Here is a 22,665-nt window from a genome sequence, read left to right on the forward strand (position 1 = left end):
TGTACCAATATTCTTTGTTGAAATTTGTGTCTTATCTTATACTATATATGTATATTTTACAACAACGTTAATTTTAATTTCGAAATCGAATATACCGCAATCTCGAACTATCTAAGTTAGGGTACCTATATGGAGTGTTTTTTTTAAGACTGACTTGTAGATTTTTTGTATTATTATGACTTTGTTTCTAAATAAACGTTAACGACCTCAACGATCCAGCGGCTAGCGTATGATTTAGATTTTTTCTTTTCTTTTACATTAAGCATATTCAGTATACTACTTTGTTTATTAAACTACATGCTAATAATTGTTGTTCAAAAGTAAATAAATATAACAAAGAAACTTTTTAGTAACTAAAACATTTCCGAGCTTCGTTTTGTTTTATTTTATGACCTTTTTATTACAGCTGTTATAAATACACAAAATAGTAATGTTACGATGACAAACATGTTTGAAAATAAATGTACATTAATGCATACTATTATACGCTATACGCACTGTTGATAATTAACATGATAATTATAATATTGTCGTGCCATGTGTTTGTATCCGAGATATAAGTATCCAGTAACGTGTCAAATGTCCATCTCAAAAAAAATCGCAAACCAAATCCCAAAGATTTTTTCCGAGTTTATTACATTTCCTCACTATTTTTCAAACGACAGTTACTCAAAAATTAAAGAGACAAAAATATGGATCAGCATGGATAATTTTCGAATGTATATGAGATAATTGCAATGATAATTATCATAGAAAGTAAATTTATTGATTATTTTAACCCTTGAAAGAAACCGATATTTAATAAATCAACGTAGTACATGAAGTACTCAATACGTTTTCACTTTCGGAAAATGCAAAGGAAGTTAATTAGTCAAAGCCTATAAGCAGCGCAAGACTCGTTGCAAAATTAAACCTCTGTCTAGAAAACTAGATGTTTGCTTTCAATATTAAAGAGGCAGCTTTTCCGCGAATATATGATAAAGGATTCTAGCTTTGAGAAGAAAAATTCCGTTGATGTTGATATATGTAAGAGTTTATCCAAGCAGTACCCTCACTGCCACCTTACTTATTTCTACAGTAATGTGATCATTTTCATCGGCTTTGAAGATCTTTGTGGCTTAAAACCTGCCTAAACATTTATTTTTTATTTTTAATAGAGAGGCGGTGCTACAGTCGGCCAGGGTCATGGACTCAGGATCAAAACCGGACAAACAATACGTTTTATAATGAGCAGTACCGCTTTCTGCATTTGTGCTGGAAGCCACACTCCACAGAAATCCAACCACCTCAAGCTGCTAGCGTAGCTAACTGGAATGAAACCGTTTACGGACAAAACAATTGGAATTATTTTTATTATTATTGTTAATATATGGAAATTTACGAGATTTTGAGTCCTTGTAATATTTCAATAAGCATTTGTAGGAGTATTAGTTTCAAGGTTCTATCTACTGACTGTCATTGAGTTGGATTAGATATTCAAAAGAAGACCAAACTTCGTTTGATCGAGCGCGCTTGCTTGCACAATCCTCCTAACTATCCCACCAATTTAAATTAACTCCATTGAGGGATTCATTAGACTATCTTAGATTGGACTCATTAGTATTAATTGTCTAGTTTAGGTCAAGTTATTCTTGATTTTCTGTTGAAAAAAGCCACCTTACCTATTTGCGTCGCCAAGTAGTGATGTGAGCATTACTGCGTTCCGGTTTTGAAGGATAAGGGTGATGGTGAAATTATAGGCACATGGATTATATATTAGACAACGTCACATAACTTGCTCTGATCCCATAGCAAGTAACTAAATCACAAGTGTAAAAAACACAAGTGTGTTGTGGAAATCTGAAACAACGACGGTATAAGAAACACTCAGACCCGGGAGAACATAGAAAAGTTAGTTTACTACATTAACCCGGCCGGGAATTGAACCCAGACCTCAGAGATGGCGACGCCATGAAATCGGGGTGCAAGCCACTTGATCACAGAGGCCGTCAATGGGTGTCGCAATGCCCTCCAGATCTTTGTGATTTAAAGTTCTGAGTGGCACTGCAACTGTCATGGACAGGCGTGTCGCTAATCACCAGGCGCATGTCTTTTTCGTCTCGTCACTGATATAATAAAGAAAAAGATCTGAAGGGTGAAAACGGTAGAAAGAAAATAGATTAAATAAATCCATTTTCACATAAGCAGAGGAAATAAAACTGGAGCAAACAAAGTCATCTATCAAGTAACACAGTAGTGTTTAAAGTCGGGCTGATTAGTTGTGACCGATTTGGTGCGCCTGCGCTTGCCGATTGCTATTATTGGGCCTTACACAGAGGCGAAAGATGCCTTCGTGAATATAACGACATTGCCGTTTTCGTGCTCGTAGAGTTAGAAATGTCTGGGTAAATTTTAAAAATATTGATAAAATGACTTTTGAGAGAAAATAATAATGACAGGAAATATGTTTACCACAAATGACACCACAAAAGAAAAAAAAACGAAAGAGAACATAATCAAACATTCAAGCGCAAAATATAATTAAATAATTAGAAATCAAAATCACAACTTAAAACAAAAAATGAGTTAAGGTAATTTTTATTAAAAACAAATTGGAACCGACTTCAAAGTACTTATGCACATGCGAACTGAAACTAAAAAGTTAGCAATCATTTAACGGAAAGTGCGAGAAACTGCATACATCTGAAAAGCGCCAGAAAGCGTCTGTACAAATCTTTATATTCGCGTAATAGCCGGGGGTTTCAATGGCGGCACCTTTACATCCGGGTTTATGGCTTAATTTTTGGTCGAAAAACTATTGCAGCAAATTTTTGATAATTCTTTTGCTCCGACTCAACAGTCGGAGCAAAAGAATTATCACAATACAAAATACAAAATTTTTCGGAATACAACTATTATATGTTTTGTATTATAACTTGGTAAAGAATCAAAAATAAGATTTTAGTAAATGGAATTTGAAACAGACTGTTGTGGCGGTCGAGCTGGGACTGACCGTGGTACGAAAACAACATGAGAAAGTGAAGGAAGATGGAACAATTCAAATTTAAAATTTAAATACATGTAAAATAAAAAAAAAGATAGGATACAAGCGGAGAGAGGCGATACAAAAGGGTGAGATGACGGTGTAAGGAGGTCACACCGTCACACATCCTCTAGTTTGCTACCTTTAGAGGTGGAATATTATCTTCAAATTTAAATGGTACTAATACTGAGGTATCCTTGTTCCAACAAAAAATAATCATCAAAATCGGTTTACAAGTATGTAATCGCGTGACATATACTCACAAAAAAACATACTCTCGAATTGGGAACTTCCTCATTTTTAAAGTCGGTTAAAAATGAAATTAAAACACAAACTATTCACATAAACAAGGCCACTAAGTATAAAGATACTTTATGTGGTGCCAACTGCGGTGACAAAAGGATCACTAACTCAATAATTGCTAGATAACGTAATGTGCTTCCAACACTGGTTTTCAGTCACGACAATCAGAGACCATTTATAGAACTCTTGACATTTTAATTGGCATCAAGGTGTACATCGTGGAACTTAACTTCCCAAAAATATTCTTGCTTACCATACTTTGGCGGAATGAATAAAGAGTAATAAATACTAGGACTTCGGCTCCAACTACCTATTTGGACCTTCTGGAGCCGAAACCCTTAGCCCATGGGGTACTGGTGCCCTTCATCTTTACAAAATTGTATCCAAAAAATTGAGACCGCCTGAAAGACCTAAGGTCAGCTACCTTGCCCGACGCATTAGGATTGCCTTGCAAAGGGGCAAAGCTGCCAGCATTTTGGGCGGGGATCCAATTATATTCATATAATTTAATTCCATATTCAAGCTTTTATTGTACCTTAACTGCAAATTTTACCTTCTATTAATTTTGTCATGACAATTCGCTGATTATTATAAGGAGTGTCATAGTTAGCAAGGTATGAAGCTTTCGTGTCTGCAACTGAAAAGCACCTATCAAAAGAAAATAAAAATTATTTCACTTCTAACTTCAACGGTATTGTGAAAGCTGTGGCTAAATATAAAAAAATATAATAATAAAGAACGAAACAAAGTTTCTATAACTTCAAGATTATAAATTAAAATGGAACCACAATTAAAGCTCTGAAAACATTTGTTCAATTATTTTGAACAAGGTGAAACGGTGGCGAAAGTTTCATAATACTGAACAAAAAAATAACTATTCTTATGACAGGTTGCGCTTTCTCTCAAATGATATCCACTTCTATTTGTTTTAAGCACATCGTCTTTTATGGAGTTCGTAACCAATCGGGAAGTCTTCAGCTGTCAATCACCAATTACAACACAGTTTGTCCACCGTCACCGACATAGACCAATCACGGCTCAGAAATTCAATCGGATTCCGAATTCGAGTTGTGCCGTTCCATTCTTTCGCCTTTTGAGGAGTCGCAATAATGCCGTTAGATATTCCTTTTCCATACATTTTAATTGTGATGAACGTCTTTATAGGTTGTGAAATTCTTAACAATTTGTACCGAACTTGGAAATATAGGAAATTCATGTTTGCAGAAGAAAGGCTGCATCTACATTTCTTTTGTGACAAGTCATGACCCACCTTAAATCGCAAAGATCTGAGTGGTACAGCCACTGTGCCCGTCACCCTGAGACATAAGTTAACAAATCTCATGTACCTGCAATTTCACCAGCGCTCTTACCCCTCAAAACCGAAACATGGTAACTCTTTTAAAAGGATGTATGTATTAATAAATTACATATTTCATGCTACGCTAAGTAATATAGATATCGATGTTTCAAGGTAGATTATTAGCAGTAGATTTCCTTGTGAAAGAGTTCGTCTAAAGAAAAGAGTACTTGTGTAAAGTTCCGCTACTTTGCCTATTTCTGCCGCCAAGTAGTAATGTGAGCATTAGTGGGTTTCGGTTTTGAAGGGCAAAGGTGCTGGTGAAATTACAGGCACATGAGACTTGTCAACTTATGTCTCAGGGTGACGGGCGCTGCGGCAGAGCCCCTTAGATTTTTAAGATTTAAAGTTCTGAGTGGCACTACAACTGCCGTGGACAAGCGTGTCGCTTACCACCACGCTCATAATTTGTTCCTTCCGTCACTTGGTATCAAAAAAATACCCTAAAACTACTTCCTATTTACGCACTTTAATCATTCAACGCCATACAATGTAAATAAATAATTTGCCTACAATTTTAGGCACTCAGAGATACATAATTTACACATACTTCTCATAATTATATTACATGAAAATTAAGACGTTGCTGTCATTAATGTTACGAATTTCAATATGAAGAGAACGACAATTGAATTAAGCGTGGCAGTAAAAGACGACGCTGTCTAGGGATTTGTTCCCGTGTACATTTGGCTTTAAATTGTGCTTTATATCTCTTGCAGGGAGGCACAGTATGATGTTACGTCTATAGTAACTTAACACAATTCTATATTATTTATTCTATATTAGTTATTTTCATGTTTGATTTGTCTGAAGCTATAGGCGAAAACGTAATTGACTTTGTTTCTTTCCCTGTTTTTATTAAATGACTATAGCTGTTGGTTTTCCATGAATAAATAAATAAATCTAGTGTTATCTGACGGCCTCCTGTGGACAAGCGGCTAGCATACTGGTTTTCATGTTGTCGCCATCTCTGAGGTCCCGGGTTCGATCTCCAGTCGGGTCAATACAATACAATACAAAAATTCTTTATTATAAACCAAAACATGAAATAAATACAATACAATTCAATAAAAAAATAAGCGGTGGTACAATGGGCGGTTTTATCGCCTTGAGCGATATCTGCCAGACAACTTTCTATAACACAATTGGTTTAGTTACTTATTTTGGGATCAGAGCTACGTATGTAATGTTATTTAATACTTATAGTACTTATTTCTCTGTGTAACTGGGTAACATTCTCTGACCTACTCTTTATTTTAGTTCTTTTTTTAAAAGTGTGTAATTACAATTTGAATCCATCATTAACTTTAGCGATTTGTATTAAATATATGCAAAGTAATGACTTACAAAAGTAATAATGATTATTGAATTGAATTTAATTAAAATCGGAGACAAAGGCTTACAAAGCTATGACAATGGTCATGCCAATTATGCATATAGGTATAAGAGTTACGAGATAGTGTGATGACCTAATTCATTTGATTTGCGAACAATAAAGTAAAAAGAGTCTTATTCATTAAAAGGAAATATAGATATATTTTTAAATTCTCTTATATCCCATTAGTCACATTGCCAAAATCTTCCGTTGTATGAACACGCGTTCTGCCGTGACAAAATATTTTTTTGAGATATCATAAAAAACCATAACCCAGTTTTAGACCATTGAAATTGTTTAATGATATTTCATTTACGCATCGTTAGAGTAAGTTCCGATAAGTTGAACACGTTCACTAATTTTAACTGTTTTTAAAAGAGAGTTTTGTTGTCTATTTTTTGCTATTTAAAACGGTTATTTAACCATTTGTCACTTTGCCGCGTTTTAGTGAGTGGACGGCAGCATTCGGTTCAGCGCTCGGCGTAGTGTTTTGAATGTGACTTGTGTTTATTAGAGATAGTGCAGCTCTTGTCTAATATTTTTTTAAAATAACAAACTTTACTGGATCTATACATTTTACACTTTCCAGAGCTGCCCGAAAAGAAGTCCCACCTGTTACACTCTTGACAAATTTTTGAAGCAAAAAATTCAAATTGCAAACGCTTTTAATTTTACCATGATATTATTATTTTTTTGTCAAATTACTCTAATACTTTGTTATAATTTATTAATACAAAAATCGAACACTTAGAAAAATTCCTTCGATGGAGCTGGATTCGCACCAGGTTCATCAGCATACCAAGACCGTTTCTTATCGTTTTTTTTTTCAACAATCCATTTAACGGGCGTCTCACGCTTATGCCACATGTCGGGAAAGTACCTTAAATATCATAGATAGAAAATTTTACTGAAAGAAGACTCCATTTTGATTTTAAAAACAACTCGAACTGCATTCAAAGGTTTTTAAATAATCGCCTTCGTGTGGCATAACCGTGGGACCCCTGTATATTAATAACATCAAATTTTTTCTCAGCATAAAAGAACCTTCCAGTGACGTCATAGTATTCTTACTGTTTACAAAATATCTTTAGAGCATTCATGTTTTATGGTTTTTTTAATTTCATAACTGCCTACGTGGCCGAACGGTTACCATGCCTCGTAGACGTCTCAGGTTCGATTCCCGGGCCGGGAGAAATATTTGTATGGCCTACATTTATTTATCTCGTGAGTTTGGGTGTAATTTGTCCTTGTCTATGTGTATGTCCATGGCACCCGCAACACAGAGTTTTCCTAGTGCTGGGCTATTTTGAGTGATTTTTATTCTGGGCTATTTTTATTTTTTCCCAAAGTAAAGGAAATATCACACTTTAGTCATAATAGTTCAATAAACAAATCCATTTGCTTTTACTCAACACGTTGAACAACAACATTTTGACGGAGTCAATTCTGTTCTCACCCACACGTATGAGTATTATAGTATTAGATGGGAAGCACTCGAGTAATTCCAATAAAGTACCTTTTTAAAATTGCTTTTCTCATTTGATATACCATTATATTCTCTTGCCACTTTCGAGGTGTCAAACCTATCACATTACCTACAAAGTCCCCTGTTGTTCTACGAAATATCTTGTATCAGACAATAACTATAAAAATTAATTACTGATTATGTCGTAGATGGCATTCAACGTGTTAGTAATGTAGATGTAACTGAATGTATAATAAAATGGACTTTCAAAATCTCAACATATCGTATTATTTGTTTAGCTCTTCACATCATGCGTTGTTTATGTCACGTATACATGAATATAACTCTTTTATTGAATTACCTTGACGTGAGTTATATATTACTGCTTCTGTGGCTGAACAGTTAGTGTGCTGGACTGCCTCGCAGAACGCGAGACGTTCGATTCCCGGAAGAAATATATGTATAGCCTACAATTTTATTACTCTCGTGATTTTGGGTGTAAATTGTGATTGCCTATGTGTGTACCCATGGCATCCGCGATACTAGGTTTACCAAGTGCGGGGCGATAACAAACAAGACGAACAAGTCATGCTCCTGGCTATCCGTGACAGTTTCAACTGCAAAGATCTTAGTGCCACTGCCACTGCGTCCAGCACGCTGAGATCTAAGTTGAAAAGTCCCATGTGCCTGTAATTTCACCAGATTACCCTTCAAAACCGGAACGCAGTAATGCTACATTACTGCTTAGCGGCAGAAATAGGTAAGGCGGCAGCACTTCCCTGGACGAACTCTTTCATAAGGAGCTTTATTGCTACTAAATAAAAACTTTCAGATTTATATGTAATTTGTTTTATGTATATTGTATTATTTTTATGCCTTTCATGTGATAAATGCACTTTAGACGTATGATCACAATTGGCTTTATTTATACCATGGGTACGTTTTTGTGTGTCTGAATATCTATTAATTAATAAGTGTGTAGTACATACGATTGTGATGTGCGTCATAATATAGTCGGTGACTGTCAAAAAAATATTTATGTTCTATTTTAAAGCTTAAGCTTAATGAAAACCAAAATTGAATTTTAAAACAGAATGTAAATATTTTGAAACAGCCGTTAAAACCTAAAACATGCTCCTTTGAAAAATTTTTCGAAATGGCGCTTTCGCCCTTTTTTTATTGAAAAATAAACATTTTTTAACACTAACTAAAATCGTATATATTCTATTATTTATTCAAGGTCCTCCATGTTAATTATTTGGGGCCTTTACAATTGTTTATTTCTTTTCTTTCAATTATATATTGAGTAGTATTATTATTATTATTATATAATATTGTTTAATTAATGTACTTTCGTCCAGTCTATTCATCTCCAAATTAATGTATAATGTATATACTCATTTGATGAAATCATTATAGTCTTAAAAAAAATATCAAATACCGCAGAATACACTAGAGTTACTGGATATCATGTATCTTCACCCCAAAGCCGAGGGGTAAGTCGTAATGAAATGCATTATTAAACAGTGATTCGGTGACCCTGTTCGAAAGGCATTAGGCGGCGTATTATGTCTAATTTGCTTGTCTTGATTTGGTTTTGATTATAACAAAGTGTGCTATTTAATTATTCAATAAAGAGGGCTGTAGATTGTTTGTAGACAATCTGTCGGGCTTTGATTTGTAATTGTGAGGTTTCAGACTGCTGTTGTAATATGTGTCGTTCATCATAAAAGTGAATTATATCCTTGTAATTAAATTTTGAGATAACAATCTTTTTGCAAATTAATGAGTAGAAAAAAAGTACAAGTGTTCATTCATTGTTTTTAATTTTGTATTGTGTAATACAAATTGAAAGCATAATAATTTGTTTATAATGAAATATACGACGAAATGTGATATCATTTAGCAAAAAGCAAACCATTTAGGAGGAAGTATCTTATCTATTTCTGCCACCAAGCAGTAATGTCAGCAGTACTGTGTTCCGGTTTTGAAGGGTGGAAGTGCTAGTAAAATTGCATATGGGACTTGTCAACTTATGTCTCATGGTAACAGGCGCAATGACAGTGGCCCTCAAATCTTTGCGATTTGAAGCCCTGTGTGACACTGCAACTGTTGACAGGCATGTAGCTTACCACTACGCACACGACTTGCTCGTCTTGCTATCATAAGTTTCATTCCAACCACACATTCTGCATTGAATGTTTTCAGAACATCACAAACGATGCAAACGATCTTGATGAAACTTGCATGTCCTTGGATTCATTGGACATTCCCACCCTTTCCTTGGAGGTGATCCGAGTCAAACAGTAGAACTTATAAGAATTGAAAGGAAGGTGTAGATGTATGTTTATGTTGTCCTTTTCTAATGGCACTTTTTATACTGCAGAGAAATGGATGGACGACATCTTCAAAGTCGTGAAGGGTTAGCTGAAAGGGCGCTTGTGACAAAAAGAAAACAATGTTTAAAGGAATGTACCTAATTAAAAAATATCTACATTTCTCTTGCGGTAACTTTACACCTTATCTACCTAGGAAAAAATACAAATTGTGGCAGAAGACAACGGAAAAGAATGACAACGGAAAAAATATCACATCAATTTCAACTAGCGACGGAAGAATACGCACTTTTTGTCTGGGTCCTGGAAAGATTTTATTTGTCTAGATATAAAACCAGACAGCTGGAATTTTGATTGAATCAATCGCACCATGATGGAATTCATTACTTAAAATTGTTGCTGCAATCAGTATGTTTGATAGGTTTGAAACATTCATTATGATCTTTTCTTTTCAGTGTGGCTGTAATAAAGTTTTGATAAAGGTAATTTTATTTATTTACTTTCAACACTAACTAGCTATTATTATCACTAAGTTCACGACATACCGATGATCCTTTTAAAGTCTCAAATATCTGTAACAGCATTTTCTCCACACATTCAGCAATTTGTCAAAAACGACTAGGGTTCAACCCTTTAATTTAAACGGGTCCTTTGGTGAAATACTACCTCGCCCCTGTCTGTCATATGGGGAATAAATAACACGCTCAACACACGTACAGACATAAGTGATATTTAATTGGATTTATTTCAATTAATCGCATTTATTGTTAGCCGCTGCATTTTTTTGTGATATCAAGTAACGGGACCAACCAGTTTCCATCATCCTGAGATACAAAATTGTTAAGTTCACAATCTATCCTATGTTCTTATATTTTCACCAGAATCTTTGCCCGTCAAAACCGGAAAACAGTAATGCTCACATTACCACCTGTTGGCAGAAATATGCCACCTTTATTAGTGGCAGTAGATATTCTTGTCAAAGAGTTCATCCAAGGAAGTGCTGCCATGTTACTAATCTCAGCCGCCAAGTGGAAATATGAACATTACTGAGTTCCGGTTTAGAAGGGTAAAATCCTGGTGAACAGGCACATGGATTTTGTTACCTTATGGCTCAGGTTTAGGGGCGCAGTGGCAGTACCCCTCAGATCTTGACGATTTAAGCGTTAATGTAATTTTCGGTGTATAGGACCTATATCAAGTAGTAGGAATTTTAAGATTGGATAGATTGTGGTTTGTTTTAAATTTTGTTTCTCTGTTCAATGCCTCCCAAAAAAAGGAAATTAATTTGACATTTGTGCATGGAATAGGTTTTTTTTTTAATTTGAGAGAAGCTTTCGTATAAAAGTAGTTTAATTTCATATCAATATAATGGTTTCTGCCAGCTTTTTTGGATTTTATTAAAAAAAACAACAATTTGTTACCCTTGGTATAATAAAACCACATGTGATCGTACGTCAAAAGTGTGCTTTTATCGAGTCATAAACAGAATGCGAACCACATGGAACAAATTATGCTTATGAGAAATTTTATAACTCATATATATATGAAAAAATTACAAGGGTGCGGATTACAAATGATCAACTCATCAACGAAACAAAACGAAGTGAAATAATAACTTAATTTCCTTCTTCCAATTAAAAGTATCAAGATAGAGTATATATCAAGTCATTTGCATAGATAATGGTTGATGTAGATAAATCATATAGGGCGCAAAGCCGCCACCGCCTTCTGATGTACAGAGCCATCTGTGTCAACTGAATGAGTTATTATGCTGATATCCCACTAGGGTTGTCAAAAAATATGCCGTTGGCACGTTGTAGACTTGCTCAAAAGGAGAAAATAGCGCATTTTAAAATTGTCTTTTTAACCGATTTGAAAAGAGAAGGAGGTTCTCAATTCGACTATATTTTTTTTTCGTGTGTATATAAACCGATTTTGATACTGGGGAGTATTAGTCCCATTTAAATTTGAAAAAAATATTCTACCTCTAAAGGTGGCAAACTAGGGGATGAATGAATATGAAAATATGAATCCGGTTTTGCGCACTTTCCGGTAACCGATTTCAATAACACTTGGCAAACTGATGTAATTTCACGAAATTTTGAGGTGGGTTTTTTTACAAAAATGTTATAATTTTTATTATAACCTTGTCTTTCTATAATATGTGTACATAGTATAATACATAGCCACTTAAACTCAACACAAACATCTGCAACAAGCACACACAGAAACGAGTAAGGTCTGTTGACACGATCTATCGCTCAGTTCAGGGCGCTCAGAGCGGTAGCCTCGGTTTAGCAAACAGACGCTGGTTCATGTCTAGTCGGATCAAAGGACTTTTTATTTTTGTTCGATCTTTATATAAATAGTAATAACAAACTAGTGAAGAGTTTGTTCATTATCAAAAATATATAATCATAACCATCATTTTTCACAGATGGCGCTACGGCAAAATAAGCACATATACAAATTGATAAGGACCGCTGGTTCGTTCTTTGGTTTTAAAAAAAATGATATTGAGTGATGGGATATTAAGCTACACGTCTATCCATAACAGTTGCAGTGCCACTCAGAGCTTTAAATTGCAAAGATCTGAGGGGCAATGCCACTGCGCCCGTCATCCTGAGACATAAGTTGACAAATCCCATGTACCTGTAATTTCACCAGCACCCTTACATTTCAAAACCAGAACACAGTAATGCTGAAATTAATGCTTGGCGGCACAAAAATAGGAAGGTTGCAGAACTACCCTGGAGAAACCCTTTCACAAGGAGCTTTATTGCTACTGTCGTTTAGTTGGCATAGTACGGTTTGATAGAAGACTTCGAATCCAGCCGGATCAAAGGATTTTTTTCTAAGTACTCGAATTGAATGTAATGATGATGAAACATCCTGCCATTGAATAAACTTAATCAGTATTACTATATATCGAGTTCTCAGATTTTGTCGCGGCGCTGTGAAACGGTGCGATGTTTTCTACCAACGCTGTGCGAGGTAGCTAGACGGTGAGAGGATGTGCAGCAGCGCGGTGCGAGAATACGTTACGGACACTTTTCATCTATGCGCGGGCGGGGTAGGGTGTGGTAGGGTGAGCGGTGGCGATGTGTCAGTGTTAGTTAGTGTCATATTTTCAGTAGCACTAGTTTCCTACACCGTTTTGAGGACATTCCTCCCCCGCATCCCTCGTATACATCTCTCGCTATTTTGTATGCACAAATACTTAGCTCTGCTAACTCTTTTCCACCGGAGCTGCGCTGATCGAGGCTAGGAAAATGAAATAATCCTATTGGTCGATTTTTTCCTCGCACACCGCCTCGCAACGTCGCACATCTCTGGTGGAAAGGCAGTCTAAATAGCGTATATTTGTTGTTTTCCAAGAAACCGACGTCGGGTTGTTTGAAAAAACAAATATACGCGATTTAAATCCAGAAAAATAGTTTCATTTCCTAGTATTACTATATCTTTCCATTTTTAATTATGTTGTCGGCCAAAAATTATGTCATTTTGAAATTTTTTTTTTTTATCAGTGTACATAATTACGACTATTAAAATTACCAACCCTAATTTTACGCAGCATGATTTATAGGGCAACCCCTGCGAGATTAACCCTTTATCCGAGGTCAAGCGACAAGCCACGAGGGGTCACAGTCTTGTAATGTTATATTAATGTATTATAACAAAGTTATTTATCGTTTTTCGTTATGCTGTCCTTGACAGGTGCGTTTGTTGAAGATGTATTATTTGGCTGTATTTATTTATTTAAATGTGATATTACTTATGTATATAACGATTATTGCGATATTAAGTTAACATTAAGCATGGGGGCGAAGGGGGAATGCCAAACTATTTTATTTCAAAAAGTACCCATTATACAAATATTTTATTCCGGCATTTATACCTAGATACCACACATAGACAACCACATATTACACCCAAACTCACGAGATAAGTAAATGTAGGCCATACACATATTCCGTATATGTAACCGTTCAGTCTCGAAGGCAGCGAGGCCAGTAGTCTATAGTCCGCCACGTTGTGAACTTTCTTCGACGCGCATCACTATGTATTCCTTCGCCGAAAACTTCACAGTAAATAACAAATTAAATTTCGCACATTGAGAGGCGTAGGTCAAACCATTAGGCTACCACGGCTTATTATATTGTTAACCATTCATCATAATCACCATCATATCTGTATATAACTTCATGGTACTTGGTGTAACGGGCTGGTATCCGCAACTCGACGTCAAGGCGCCTATTTTGCGTGTGGAACTTCATGGTATCGTCATCATAGTTCGTCACATTCCATGGTAATAAGAAATTATATAATAAAATAGCCAATGAAATTAAAAATATACACACAACCAAAATTTTCAATAAACAACTACAGAATTTTATTAAAAAATGTTACTACTGGCTGAACGAATTCTTTGTGATAGAAATTAAGTTTGTCCAATATTATATTACTGCTGTTGAGACGGCGAGTTGTTGTAGTAGCGATGCGAAAAAGTTTGTTGCAGAAATCGGGCGACAGCTAAGAGGAGTGGACACAGGACTATAGAAAATAAGTAAATGATAGTAAGGATGTAGATTAGTTAGCATGTTTAAGTTATTTGAGATGTATTTATTTTTACATTTATATGTAGGTATATTGGCCTTTTTTGCTATACCCTTGCAGGGTGTCACATAATAAGGACTAAAATGTATATATTTTAAGATTTTTCTAATTTTATATGGTGCAATAAATGAAATGGAAATGAAACTTCACCCACTGCTGGGTATAGGCCTCCAAGTTTCTGTCCCACTCCACACGATCCCTGTCCTGTGGATAAAATTATAGTATTTACGACTATTATTGTTATTGACAACAATTTTCATAAATTACTCCTTCTGAACATGTTATACAAACAACAAGCTGTTTGCCATGATTGTTGTATAATACAATCATAAAAAGTTCACAACTGAATAAGTATATCAATGGTAATTTAAACAAAGTCGCCATAAAGCAGGGCTATGATGGCGCCGATTAAAACTACCCACCATTATTTCTAGCGCCTGCAGCTTCGAGAGATGTATTCTTTTAATAACCGTTTCCACTCACCGTGCTACACAAATAGCTAAAAAGATTAGACGCAGTGTACGGATTGCAAAAAACTGTAGCAAGATATTATTAACCTACTACTTCACTGTCGTATGTACACACACTGTTGTATGTATTTTAATGATTCAAATGCAAGATACAAATCGTATTCTTGCTATAATAAATCCACATGTGAAATGTCAAAGGTGATTTTAAGATACGAACGTCATTAAACTAATACAAACTACATAAAATAAGATGTTTATGCGAAACTTTATTACTCTCTCTATTTAAGTACAAAAAAGTCGTGTAATTACCGTTCGTAGTATCTTCAAAAATCTTTCTTGCAAATTTTGCCTTGTTGCACTAAAAGTGTGAAGTGTTTTACTATAGTAGTAGTAGTTTTACTATTAGAATTTAAATTAGAAAGCCGTACAACACCAGCACCACCAATCAATTTTGCAGAAATCTACTTATTCTTGTAGTTATCAATACAATTACCAGTTTATAACGTTTGACAATCGCTAATATGAATAAAACTTCGGCATGAGCTATAGCTGAAAGTACGAAATGTTAACCCAGAATACGTTCTAAAAATGTTTCAGATGCTAGTTACAACTCTTACCTTACCTATTTCTGCCGCCATGCAGTAATGTGACCATTACTGCGTTCTAGTTTTTAAGGGTAAGAGTGCTGGTGGATTACATGGGACACGGGACTTGTCAACTTTCATCTCAAAGTGACGGGCTCAGTGTCAGTGCCCATGGGATCTTTGCGATTTAAAGCTCTGAGTGGCACTGTAACCGCTATGGATAGGTGCGTCGCTTACCACCAGGCACACGACTTGTTGTTGTCCCATCACTTGTTGTAAGCATAAAAAAAAAATTAAACAAGAAAGAGTTTTAACCATTTTAAGAGATATTATGCAGCGCTTTAGCGCTCACAGGAAAATCAAAAATGTTTTAATTATAAGTAACAGGTCCTTTTTTCACTCTTACTTCATTTTCTATAAAACCTCTTCAATATAATTAAAAGAAATAACAATTACTTATGAAACGTATTTATAAAATTTTTTAGTTAGTTTTGACACCGATAAAAAGGTTATCGTCTTTTTAATGTCTCAGCAACAGACCAACATCATCTCGCCTTACATAGAATACTTAAAGAATACTTTACGTCGTATAACAAACGGTATATTTTAGAGATACTGATTTAACAGCGCGGTGTCTCGCAAAACCTGTCATTCACTATTTTCGTTGAAACCTTTATTATGTACCGCAAATCACACAATATTAATATTCTGTTTTATTTAGTTGTTAATATTGCCTGTAGATACATATAAGTTTTTATTAATTATTATTAATTGCTTATAGATTAGTTGCAACTTTTTCATAGAAAAAAAAACTGACCTTAAAAGTTTGCTTATCGGCTTTTTTCGATTTCCATGGTGAGATCCCATGGAAATCGAAAAAAGCTGTCTCATCAGATTCTAACTTCTTGGTGACAATGGGACTGTTTGGGACTCCTTTGTACATTTTTTACTTTTTTTTGGTTGTCATAGTGGCGGTGATTTGTTGATTACATGTATTGTGTCAAGTGAAAAGAAACTACCTCGAGAGTACAACCTGTCAAACAAAAAAGAATTTTCAAAACCGGTCTACAATTGACGGAGAAATAGGTAAGTACACTGATGCCTATAAAGTTTGAGGATTTTCCCCGATTTCCATGAATCACCTTATCAGGTTCTGACTTGGTGACAATGGGACCACCACTACAGTGCACCCTTTCAAACAAAAAACAATTTTCAAAATCTGTCCAGAATTGACGGAGAAATCGGAAAACATGCATAAAACATACATACAGTCGAACGTATAACCTACTCCTCCTTCTTTTTTGAAGCCTGTTAAAAAAAATTAGAACAACATACTTAAGATCACTTCAAAAGTCCATAACAGTTAAATTGTCGTTCAGAGTTTTAAGCCGCAAAGACCTGAAGGACACTGCCACTGGACCCGTCACCCTGAGACATAAGTTGCAAAGTCCCATGGGCTTGTAATTTCACCAGCACTCTTACCCTTCAAAACCTAAACACATGAATGCCAACAATACTACTCGGCGTCAGAAATAGGTAAAATGGCAGTACTTCCCTAAACTCTTTCACAAAGAACTCTACTGATACACCGACATTTATATTAACAAAGTTGTATGTATCTACAGGCCTTTTTGCTTAAATAAATAATTAACAAACTTCTCGTGATATCAAAAACTGTACCACAGAGAGAATATTTTACGCAAACTAATTGTGGCGTTTAAAAAGCAGTTAGCGAGAAGGTTAAAGTTACAAACAATTAGCAAAGTGTTCAGTTATTCTCAAGGAGGAAAGTTTGAAAAGTATCCTTATGCTCATTAATAGCTAAATAAGGGTTTGGAGTTTAAAATTGTCTTAAGAGTTTATAAAGGTTCGTAGCTGTGAGTGGGAAATTTTAACAACTGGCACGAAACAATTTTAAATTACAGTGGGAAAGCGCTTGCTTTCCAATTGAGAGATAGATGGTTCACATTCTCTACAGGATGTACCGTTTTTAAATTTCATACAATTGTCAACGTATAGTAGTAATATCTCTCATGAAACATTAAGGTTCACAAAAAAAATTAAGGTTCACAACATTCAAAAACATGTGAAATCCCCGCATTGAACCAGAGTATGTACAAGACGGTGTGACCTTAACCATATATTTTTGTGATTGTCAAGTGACAAGATGAAGAAATCACGCGCCTGGTAGTAAGAAACACGCGTACCCATCACAGTTGCAGAGCCCTCAGAAAGCTTGAAATCAGAAGAGCTTGAAATCGTAAAGATCTAAGGGGCACAGCCACTGCCAAATTTGACAAGCCTCTTTAGCCTTCAAAACCAACACAAGTAACGGCCACATTACTGCTTGGTGGCAGACATAGGTAAAGTTTCCCGGGACGAGCTCTGACACAAAAAACTCTACGGCTGCTAAAATAATGATGGGTTGCTAATACTGAGTCAAGTTTTTTATATTACTAGAACACTATTCAAATGTCCAAGTAGTAAATATTAAAGAAGTTTAAACGTCTGTAAAACAAACTTCAGATCGTTGTACCATCATAATCCAACTCAAGAGTTATAACTCTCGTCGGTGAATTATTTTCCAGTCATCTCTCTTATAAGCCAGCTCCTTGACCTCCTTGTACGACTCGACACCGGCCTTTTCCTTTCTTTGGTCTATATAATTGCGCCAAGACCGACCTCTTCCCCTCTTTCTCTGGATCTCCTCCAAAATGGTCTTAAGGAAGTTCTCATGTCAAATGTTCAATCATTTTGGATCCCGAATACTTTAGAGTCTAGATTCTATAGTATTCAGGATCGTTCTTTTCTCAATTAACATTCTCAACACATCCTCATTGGTTTTCATTTCTATCCAACTTATGCCCTTCATTTTCCTTCAGCACCAGATCTCAAAAGCTTCTAATCTTTCCCTATCTCATTGTGGCAGTGGCATGTTCCACATACATAAAGTGCAATAATTAAAATGTACATTTTGATTAAATGTTTTTGCTCTTGCATACCAAGCTACGTGATTTTAACAGTTATGCCATAGAGTGTAATTTAAATGTTGAGTGAAAAAGTAGACTTTGCGTTGTTTATATAATGCTGAAATTCGCAGTTTATGAAAGTCACAGTTATAGCTTAACGTGTTGTTCCAATGCGCTAAGGGTCAGTGAAAATTAATGTCATAGCATTTCGGTGAGACGACAAGATGAGTCATCAGACGGATTCCATAACAGCTTAGTACACAGTCTGTTATGCTAATAAGTAACGCTTTATTCGTATTATTAATTTCACTCATATTATAATGAGGCATATTGTATTTATAATTTTTAAGGACTGGAATTCCCTGCCTGTATAATAATTATAAAAGTAAGTGCACATTTGATTTAATTATTTATAAAAATGCTGTAATTTTATGGAATAAATTATTGGTTATTTCTATTCTGTGTCGCAAAATAGGTTTACGCGTAATATTTATTTGCTGCTGCATTTACGGTTCAGTATTATTAGCGACCATGGAAGAAAAAAAACAATTGAATTGACTTAAACCTCGATTACTATCTGAACCGATGTCGCTAAAACTCACATATTCTTAATTTGAAACACTACAAAATCTTGATATTATTGGTCGTAGTTTCAAATTTGAATAGAACAAATAAATTTATTAACAATTAAGAACAAATTCTGGATTGTTAATAAATTTAAACTTTACCCTGGTGGCTCGTTGAAAATTCAATCCCATCAATACTTGTTACTGCAAGTTACGTTTTGATATTATATTGAAATTTCAATCAATGTGCTGCCATCTAGCGGTTCAATGCTGAACGACGACGAATTGCAGTTATTAATTTAGTTCTCCAAACAAGAAGCGACTATTATATTGCAGGGGTATAAAGGGGCCTTCGTTTCTTGTAACAATAAAATTTTTTCGATAAACAAACAAATATTTTGGTTATCATTTTTGCTCTCCAAAACAGCACAATAAGGCATTTTTCCAACCAACCATACCAATAGGTCTTTCGAGACCTATAATTGGTACGCATCAGACTCTAACTAACCACTGCTACTGTATTTATTGTTCTGTGTTAGCGACGATAGGTGACAGGTTGGATTTTATTATATTTAATTTACTTTAAATTAGCCAGATGTGTGACTTGCAATATAACCTTATTTTGAAGGGAAGTTTTCGGAGAGATCACAACTAAGCGGAATGTTTTTTTTTTCCCTATATACTAAATATTATAGAAATTAATTATATAAGTTTGTTCAATTATTAGTTATAACAAGTAGTTTTTTAATTATTAAATATATAAAAATCCGCAGCTTTAAATGAAAATCGAAGAATGGATTCAGAAAATAGGTCTTATGTGCTTTAAAATACGCCATGTGTAGTTTATGGACATGCCAGTTTAAGGTTAGGGCATGGCCCTATATTGCACCGGTCATTGTCCTTTACCTTAAAAAAAATATTCCCTTTTTTAACAGTAATGCTCATAAATCATTCTTGAATAATTTTCGTAACAATCATCTCAACGACAAGTAAATAAATTGACCAAAATAAAAACCTTGCAAATTACATTCAATCGAAACTTATTTCCACTAATGGTAGAAGGTTAACTTTTTGTATAATTTGGAGATACTTAGGTAGAAAGTCGGTATGGTGAGTTACATTCGAATGTATTAACAATTTAACAAATTTTTTTGTTAAAAATTGCACCTTATGTCATGTACAAAACATTCAAATTTGCAGTTTTGTTGATTGATACTATGTATCGCTTTACCGGTGGATTTCACATTCTTAAAATTAACAGTTCGGTAGGCACGATAATTATTTACCTAATTATTGTTACTTGATTTCCAAATCTATATACTGACACCCTTAGATTCTCATTGGGGTAGGCATAGTCTCTACTATCGATAGCCAATTATCACAATCCTTACAAACCTCTCTTGCTTCACTTACGTGACTTACGTCATCAATCTTTTTATGCATGCCCTTCTTATTCTTCGTATTCTTCTCACTACGCACTCCAGCCATTTTAAGAACACTTTCAATTTGATCTGCTGATGGAGGAGGTTCTCAGTTCGATTGAGGTTTTTTTGTACATATGTTACGCGATAACTTCGGCCGACCCGATTTTGATGATTTTTTTTTTTGGAAAGAGGGTACCTCTAAAGGTGACAAATTAGGAGATGAATAGCTTTTGAGGTCGGTTTTTTTAGTACTCTGTATATATTTTTTTTTTTCAAATAAATCGACGTTTCGGGGCCCTTTACACGTACCATGGTCACGGCTGACTGTAGTCATTTCCAATGTGTAACAATCGCGAAAATCTAAGAACTGGATAATAAAACATATTATTATGTTACAAAATTACGAGTCCATTTATTTGCAAACGCTACTGCGTAATGCTGCAGGTTGCGCCGGCGCATCCAGGTAGCCTGATTTACTGCTGTCTTAATGAAACCTGTTATATAACTGGAATTATTTATTATTTCGTCCCAGGAACAGGTCTAGAAATTGCGCTTCTGTGTTAGGCAATAATTAACTTTCTATGACTTGATGGAAAATAAAAGGAGGCGCAATTAAGAACTTGTTTATTTATGTTAAGCAATAAAATGTTTGTTGTGAATGAAGCAGTTTGTTTTAGCCATGTTGTCGTTCAATGTAATAAAGTAACAGCGTTCTTCAAGCATTGGTATCTACAGTAAATACATAAATTTATATAGAGAAAATCGATCGTCCGTATTTATTCACACACGCGCACGCACACGCACACACACACACACACACACAGTCCTACACCAAAGAAACCCTGTATCACAGATGCAATGGACACCTACATAGGTACGCAACCACAAATTACACCCAAATTCACGAAGGAAATAAATGTAGGTCATACAAATATTTCTCCCGGTCCAGGAATCGAACCCAGGACCCCTGCAGCATGATAACCTTTCAGCCATGAAGGTAGTCACAATAGCGATTAGTTGTCAAGGTTGTACCAGATTTCTTTTTTACTATACCAAGAGACGGGATGAACAAGTTTTGTATATCAGTTGCAGTGCCACTCAGAGCTTTAAATCGCAAGATCTGAGGGTCACTGCCACTGCGCCTGACACTCTGAGATATAAGTTGACAATCTCATGTGACTGTAATTTTACCAGAACACTTACTACTGCTCACATTACTGTTTAACATTTTCATGTTTACGACATGGTAAAGTGCCAGTTCTTCCATGGAAAAACTCTTTCTCAAGGAGCTCTGCTATTACTGAAGATCTAAAGAAGCTGTTAAGCCATCGCTAGACAACCTATTTATATATATTATATATATATTATTTTAATAGCAGTAGAGCGCCCCGTGAAAAAGTTCGTCCAGGGAAGTACTGCCACCTTACCTATTTCTGCCGCCAAGTAGTAATGTGACCATTGGGAGCTGGGACGAAATTTTCTTCGTATAATTTAATCCTAGTTTTAGTTTCTAGTACTTAAGCTTTTATTGTACTTAACCTGTATATTTTGACTAGGGTATTTTCCAATAAATTAAATTAGGGTCACAAATTTGAAGCCTTTATGTAATTCGTCTATCTGTATAAAATTTATTTTCAGAACATGTTCTAATTTCAAAAAACTAAAAACAATTTCTCGCTCTATTCCTCCCTCGTTTAAAACAGTTTTAAAAATATTTGTCCAACACAGAAGAGGCTTTCATTAATTATGTTATTAAAACCAAAATAAAGAAACAGTGTTACTATGTACATTTCGTCGGTTTAAGTCGTTTCAAAGGTCGTTTAAAGACACGTATCGAAATATCTTGAGAAATCTATCGTATGTAAGACTAAAGACAGTAATTAATTTCATCAAAAATTCAACTAAAACATTCGAAGCATTTGCGAGTGGTATGGTACAGGTTTTGAAGATATATTTGTAGAGTCGTTGAATCCCCCAAACCTGTCTACTTCAAACTTTGCCCTACCTTTAACTCTTTTTATTTATAATTATTAATACAAAGATCGAACATTCAGAAAAAATCCTTCGATCCGGCCAGATTCGAACCAACGTCTTCTAACTTACCATGCCAGACGCTATACCAACTAAGCCACGGAACAAACCAGCGGACCTCACGAATTTTTCTATGTGCTTGCGTT

This window comes from Hyposmocoma kahamanoa, unplaced genomic scaffold, assembly GCF_003589595.1.
Source record: "Hyposmocoma kahamanoa isolate Upper Pololo Valley unplaced genomic scaffold, ASM358959v1 262, whole genome shotgun sequence".
Lineage (NCBI taxonomy): Eukaryota > Metazoa > Arthropoda > Insecta > Lepidoptera > Cosmopterigidae > Hyposmocoma > Hyposmocoma kahamanoa.